The 7,274-nt window shown below is 38.4% G+C and overlaps 1 long non-coding RNA gene across 1 annotated transcript; it reads right to left on the bottom strand.

The window, feature by feature from the left end:
• Window positions 1–2,590: 2,590 nt before the first annotated feature.
• Window positions 2,591–3,359, bottom strand: LOC306982878. Its single transcript, XR_013794242.1, has 2 exons — window positions 3,135–3,359; window positions 2,591–2,631 (listed from the first exon to the last, which is right to left on the bottom strand). It is a non-coding gene; the product is annotated as an uncharacterized lncRNA (long non-coding RNA).
• Between the last annotated feature and the right edge of the window lie 3,915 nt (window positions 3,360–7,274).

The following is a 7,274-nucleotide window of genomic DNA, read 5'->3' as shown; positions in this document are numbered from 1 at the left end:
CTGGAGGAATATGAGTTTAGTGCTAAGATAAGGTTAGCTTTAGTTCTTAAACTCCACTATCCTTAAGGTTAGGGCTAAGGTAAGGTTAGCTTTAGTTCGTAAACTCCACTATCCTTAAGGTTAGGGCTAAGGTAAGGTTAGCTTTAGTTCGTAAACTCCACTATCCTTAAGGTTAGGGCTAAGGTAAGGTTAGCTTTAGTTCGTAAACTCCACTATCCTTAAGGTTAGGGCTAAGGTAAGGTTAGCTTTAGCTCGTAAACTTCACAATCCTTAAGTTTAGGGCTACGGTAAGGCTAGCTTTAGTTCGTAAACTCCACTATCCTTAAGTTTAGGGCTAAGGTAAGGTTAGCTTTAGTTCGTAAACTCCACTATCCTTAAGTTTAGGGCTAAGGTAAGGTTAGCTTTAGTTCGTAAACTCCACTATCCTTAAGTTTAGGGCTAAGGTAAGGTTAGCTTTAGTTCATAAACTCCACTATCCTTAAGGTTAGGGCTAAGGTAAGGTTAGCTTTAGTTCATAAACTCCACTATCCTTAAGTTTAGGGCTAAGGTAAAGTTAGCTTTAGTTCGTAAACTCCACTATCCTTAAGTTTAGGGCTAAGGTAAGGTTAGCTTTAGTTCGTAAACTCCGCTATCCTATTTTTAGCCGTTTTCTGGAGGAATATGAACTTATTTATCACGTAAATAAAGTCAAGTGTAAATCTGGCCCATATGGATGGTTTCTCACAGCAGTTTGTTCAGTAGAAGTGAAAAAAACTAGCACTAGCACGACGCTAACATGTAGCATCATGATAGCATTCTCCGTTATTTATGTTTTTATGCGGGGGTTCCCAAACTTTTTTGGCTGGGACCCCAAAACTGACACATAAACAACTCGGGGCCCCCTTTGTGTAAAGTTTTTGCCTCTTACACTACTTAAGGGTAAGAAAAACATTTTATAATCAAGTTAATATGTATCTAAACAGGTTATTTTGAACAGCTGAATGGATTTCACTAGTTATCGGCTGATCTACACGCAAAATAATGTACTCAGAACAGTAGCATTTTTGTTTGTGTTTCATCTTGAAATCATCTGGGGACCCCCACCCAAGGCCTCGCGACCCCCCCACTTTGGGAACCACTGTATTTATGGGCAGTTGAACCACTTTGCTCCTCCCCATGTCTTTGTATCTTTCTTTAGTAGAAACTATATTCATAATCCAGCATTTGTTAAAGTAGTTTTTAAATAACAATCCAAATTGTTTTCCCCCTTAACTGTCTTCAAACATGACCATATATGGGCGATTCCAGAAACACCGTCTGTATCTATAGATATAGAAAATATCCACATGGGCCCGACTTAGACTTCACTTGATTTATATGTGATAAAAAACTTCTTATTCCGCCAGAAAACGGCTTAAACGAGTGTGAAATTGCGTTTCCCAAAAGATTCTGTTTTGCTTCTATGGAATTGCCCATATATGGTCATATTTGAAGCAGCCAGAGGGAAAACATCAACTGCATATTCCACTACGTGCAGCTTCTAATCTGCAGAATGTGATTTTCTTTTTTGGGGGCAGATTCTGGTACACGAGCCTAGAGCGCCCTCTAGCGGCTCTCAGGGTCAAAATAACTCTATAAACTCCCACTGACGATCCTCAAGTAGAAGCTGAACCTCCCCAATAGACTGCTATGCACCCAGCCTAGTGCCGAAGACCATTAGCTGCTGACGAAGCCTCTTGTGGTGAGAGGCGATCGTAACAACTGTGAGATCATTACAGGATTCTCTTTTCTTAAACCAGTCCAGACGACGGTTCAAGAACCTTTGCCTACGAAGGAAACGAGCGGCAAACGAGCTCCTCCCACCTCTTGTCTCTCGCCGACATCATCGCCCGGAATTACATTTTTTCCGTTCGGTTTTCGCCGGAGCTGGAGGGAAAGCGGGGGCCCTGACCGGTTACATTTTCAATTTCCTTTGCGATTTAGAACAAGAAAAAGAAGAAAAAAAAACGAAATAAAAGAAACTCTCGGCCCTGGACTTTTTATGTAAATACGGGGAAGAAAAAAAACACGGAGCGCGTGGGCTTCGCAAGCGACCGCGGGCGACTTCCTGACATTCGTGAAGCCGTTTTTTTCATTTACATTTCTCAGCAGACGGTTTTTCATCAAGCAGTTTAAAAGGGGTCATGCCATATCAAACAACTTTTAGAGATTTATTCACAGTAAACTCGCTCTACATTCGTGCATTCGGAAGGAGCTACTTTGTGAACCAAATGCTTCCGATGCGCCGCGGAGAAAGGAGGGGAAAAAAAGTTCTTTGACATTCTTCTGAGTGACGGACGCCGACGGGCCTGCGGATCAGCGGTCCCGCCCCCGGACTGTCTTTGCAGGGGCCCCCGCCTCTGACCCCGGAGGGACCCCCTGCCAATCTCCCCTTTTGGTTTTGTCTCGAAAGCATCGCTCGATATTGTAAATGTTGACTTTTGCAGCTAATCCGAAGCAGTGAAGTTCTTTTTCCAGGGGTGGTCAAAGCAGCAAACTTCATTTTGTTGTTGGAGGAAAGTGAAGATACAACTAGAGGTCGATTTTTATTGGCCGATATGCCTGGCCGATATTTGACTGATTTCTCCAAATGTCTGGTCTTTAATCCCTTAACTCCCGCCTGAACCGAGCACATTTTCTCAAGTTTGGCTTTACCCCAATCGAAAAGCTTCTGGAAAAAAGCTGTGAAAATGTGACAAAAATGTGAGAAAAAAGTGAGAAAACATTGACAAAAAAGTGACGAAAAATGGATGAAAAAATGGCAAAAATGTCACAAGAAATTGACAAAAATGTGACCAAAAAATGACAAAAAAATTATTAAAAAATGACAAAAATGTGACAAAAAAATGACAATAATGTGACAAAAAAATTATTAAAAAATGACAAAAATGTGACAAAAAAATGACAAAAAATGTATTAAAAAATAATGAAAAAATGACAAGAAATGTGACAAAATGTGACAAAAATGTGATAAAAAAATGGACGAAAAAATGACAAAAATGTGCCAAAAAAGTTACAAAAATGAGTTGAATGCCTGACAAAAAAATGATGGGGAAAAAAATCTGATGACGTGAGGAAAAAGATCCTCTCGGGTCAGGCGGGAGTTAAGAGGTTACAAACACAAACACGCTCCAGCAGTGGCCGATTTAGCTGCCGTTAGCATTAGCACACTGTTGCTAACCACAGCATTTTGCACGGCGATCGACAGTACAATCGCGGAGGTTAAAACTAACTCAGCGATTGGATTCTCCAGGTTCTTAGCTTTATAATGACATACAGCATGTCCATATTCACTGAGGATTAGTCGATGGAACTTGTGTTTTACAAACTTGTTGCTAACATATTTTTAAAGCCCTGACTTTTCTAATGCAAACAACAGGAAGTCTCTATCATTCTCAGATATCGGCTTTTATCTGCACTAGTTTGGCCGATAGCCGATATAGTAAAATACCCAAATATCGGCCGATATATCAGTCTAGATAGTACTGCTCAAATATCAGTGCCACCTGCTGTTCAAAGAGGGTGCGTTATTCGGCTTTTCAAATGAGCAAAACACACTTTAGAGCCTTTATAGAAATGAAGTGGAGCAGAAAGTATGATATTATATACTACTCAAGTACAGATAACCCAAAAACTCTAGGTGAATTTACTTTGTTGCTGACCACCTCTGGTTTTACTTACATTTAAAGCCACACTGTGTAATGTTTCACCCGTACTCATCTTTTATAATGAGTACGGCTTTAGCTAAAAACATTAAGTTGGTTTGAGTCCTGAAATCAAGTAAACCCAACTCTTTCTGCAAAGTCAACATTTACAAACGACTGTACGCTCCGGTCGGCAGAGACGCCGTCCTCGCACCCTCGCATCGACGCGAACATCAACAACAGACCACGTGACGATGCAGCGTAAAGCGCCCTCTAGTGGGGAAGTGGAGGGGGGGGGTGTGGCGGCCATCGCATCTCCCCCCCCCCCGAAAATGCTGGCGTTTCAATGGTTTCAGAAAGTGCACATAAAGAGTTCATTGTACATTAAAGCGCGGACAGGGGCCCCCCCCCAGGCGCGCGTGGAGACGGGGCCCCCCGACGACACCAAGGGGGGGGGAAGGGGGGCGCACCGACAAGAGGAGCGCGCGTCATTCACTGAACAAAAATAACCTCACGGACGAACAACGGAGCTTCGCACAGGCTGCGTTCACACGGAAAAACATTCGTAATCGAGAGGCCGCAGGTTCGAGGAGTTTCGCTTCGTCGAATTCGCAGACGCTCCGACCCGGTTTACGGGGGGAAAAAACCCTCCGGCGTTAACGAGTCTATTCACAGGAAACAGAGACGGAGCTGAAGTGGACACATCCTGCAAAATGTGGGCTTCAAAACACAGACTTTGGGGATAATGTGAAGAAAAGACAGTGAGGAGCTGAGCACACTGCAAAAAGTGATGTAGTAATAAGTACTTTTGCCTTTTGGTTTGAGTCGCTGATTCCAAGGCAAGTTTATTTTACACTTAAAAGCTCATTGTTATATATTAATAAGTTTTGGACTCAAGAGATGTTTTGATTAAATGTCTGTTTTACTCAATGTCTATGTCTATGTCTTTACAACATACTTTTATGGGGGAAAAAGAATAAAGTCAGGTATAGGGCCTTTAAAAAGTTAGTGAATGCACTTATTTCAAGGAAAGATTTACTATTTTTGTGGAACAGGGTTTTGGCTCGGTCTGGAGCGCCCCCTACAGGCCCTAGACCGCAAAACATAATCTAGAAATAAGTGTAATTTTGCCCTTGATTTTAGTTTAAGTTTAAGTGGAACAAATATTTTTCAAGAAAAAAAACTCTAATTTCGCTTAAAATGAACTAATAAAGTATTTTTGCCCTTGAAGTTACAAAAAAACATATTAAAAGTAAATCCAAGTAAGCACTACTTACAGCTAATGAAGTTGGATTTACTTTTAATATGTTTTTTTTGTAACTTATATTTACAAAAACATATTAAAAGTAAATCCAACTTGATCAGGCATAAGTAGTATTTACTTTCACCTAATCAAATTGGATTTACTTTTAATACTTTTGTAAATATAAGTTACAAAAAACATATTAAAAGTAAATCCAACTTCATTAGCTGTAAGTAGTACTTACTTGGATTTACTTTTCATGTTTTTTTTGTAACTTATATTTACAAACATATTAAAAGTAAATATAACTTGACAAGACGTATGAAGTTGGATTTACTTTCTTCTAATCAAATTGGATTTACTTTTAATATGTTTGTAAATATAAGCTACAAAAAAAAACATATTAAAAGTAAATCCAACTTGATCAGGCATAAGTAGTATTTACTTTCACCTAATCAAATAGGATTTACTTTTAATATGTTTTTGTAAATATAAGTTACAAAAAAAACATATTAAAAGTAAATCCAACTTCCTTAGCTGTAAGTAGTACTTACTTGGATTTACTTTTAATATGTTTTTTTTTTGTAACTTATATTTACAAACATATTAAAAGTAAATCCAATTTGATTAGAAGAAAGTAAACACTACTTACGCCTAATCAAGTTGGATTTACTTTTAATATGTTTGTAAATATAAGTTACGGAAAAAAACATATTAAAAGTAAATCCAACTTCCTTTGCTGTAAGTAGGATTTACTTGGATTTACTTTTCATGTTTTTTTTTGTAACTTATATTTACAAAAACATACTAAAAGTAAATCCAATTTGATTAGAAGAAAGTAAACACTACTTACGCCTCATCAAGTTGGATTTACTTTTAATATGTTTCTTTTGTAACTAATATTTACAAACATATTAAAAGTAAATCTAACTTGACAAGGCGTATGAAGTTGGATTTACTTTTAATATGTTTTGTTTTGTAACTAATATTTACAAACATATTAAAAGTAAATCTAACTTGACAAAGCGTATGAAGTTGGATTTACTTTTAATATGTTTTGTTTTGTAACTTCAAGTGCAAAAATACTTATTCCACTGGCAGATCTTTTGAACAAAACAACTAAGTTAAAATCAGACGTTCTTGATTTGAGTCATTCCAACTTAAAACTCCAGACATCACTTTTTGCAGTGTGGCGTTTTAAAAGCTTTCACTTCCGCGATAAAAATCCAGGAAATCCAGATCGAACCTTCGGCAGCAGAAGAAGAAACGACCAAAGTGAGCTGGATTCCTCAAAACACTTCTCCAGGTCTGTTTTCGACGGGGTTAAAACTCCGAAAAGCTTGTAAAAAATAAAGCTGATTTTGCAGGATATGTCACTTTTAACAAAAAAAAACAATCAGGTTCGACATTATGTACATTTCCTGTTGGGGAGATTTGGAGTTTTCTTTTCTGTGTCGTGAACGCAAACCTATTCCAGTTCAGACACATCACACAGTAGATGTTTTTCGGACACTTCTGGTTTAGAGACAGACAAAGAAATAGAAAATAAGCGTTTTTTTTGTTTGTTTTTTTGTCTTTTTTTTTTGCAACACATCCAGAATACTCTGAGCGTTTTAAGCCTCGACAAAGTGTTTCCATGTTTAAAGCCACAGTTGAGCAGGTCTTATTATCGTTTTTCAAACAAACCGAGGGATTCCTTTGAGTCGGGAATACAAGAAGAAGTCGACAATTACACTGTAAAAATATACGTATGTTCATATTCATATATATATAGCATCTTTAAAATCTATTTGTACAGCATGTATATATCGTGTACTTATGGCCTTCTTGGCAGAGAGAGAGAGAGAGAAAAAAAGGCATTTGAAACTACCACCACTCTTCGATGCCGTGGTCTCGCGGACAAGGCATGTTACATTGCAAGAAGTGCTCGAAAAGCCGTCCGTGTTGGCGTTACTTAAAAATAAAGAGTCATCCTTTTCTGTCTGTGGTTTTGAGTTAAACGTAAGCAGAAGTTTTTTAACGCAAAGTGTGATCTTCCCATAGAAATAGGAGACAGCTAGCGTGTTAGCGTGACGGCTAGTTTGGGAAAACCTTCCAGAATTCAATGTGTTTTACCTATAGCCGTTAGCATTAGCCATCAACAATCGCGTTACTTAAAAATAAACAGTCATCCTTTTTCTGTCTGTGGTTTTGAGTTAAACGTAAGCAGAGGTTTTTTTAACGCAAAGTGTGATCTTCCCATAGAAATAGGAGCCAGTTAGCGTGTTAGCGTGACGGCTAGTTTGGGAAACCTTCAAGAAATCAATGTGTTTTGCCTATAGCCGTTAGCATTAGCCATCAACAATCGCGTTACTTAAAAAAAAACATCC

Source organism: Gobius niger (genome assembly GCF_951799975.1).
Source record: "Gobius niger genome assembly, contig: SCAFFOLD_79, whole genome shotgun sequence".
Lineage (NCBI taxonomy): Eukaryota > Metazoa > Chordata > Actinopteri > Gobiiformes > Gobiidae > Gobius > Gobius niger.
This window is presented reverse-complemented; position numbering and strand designations above follow the sequence as displayed.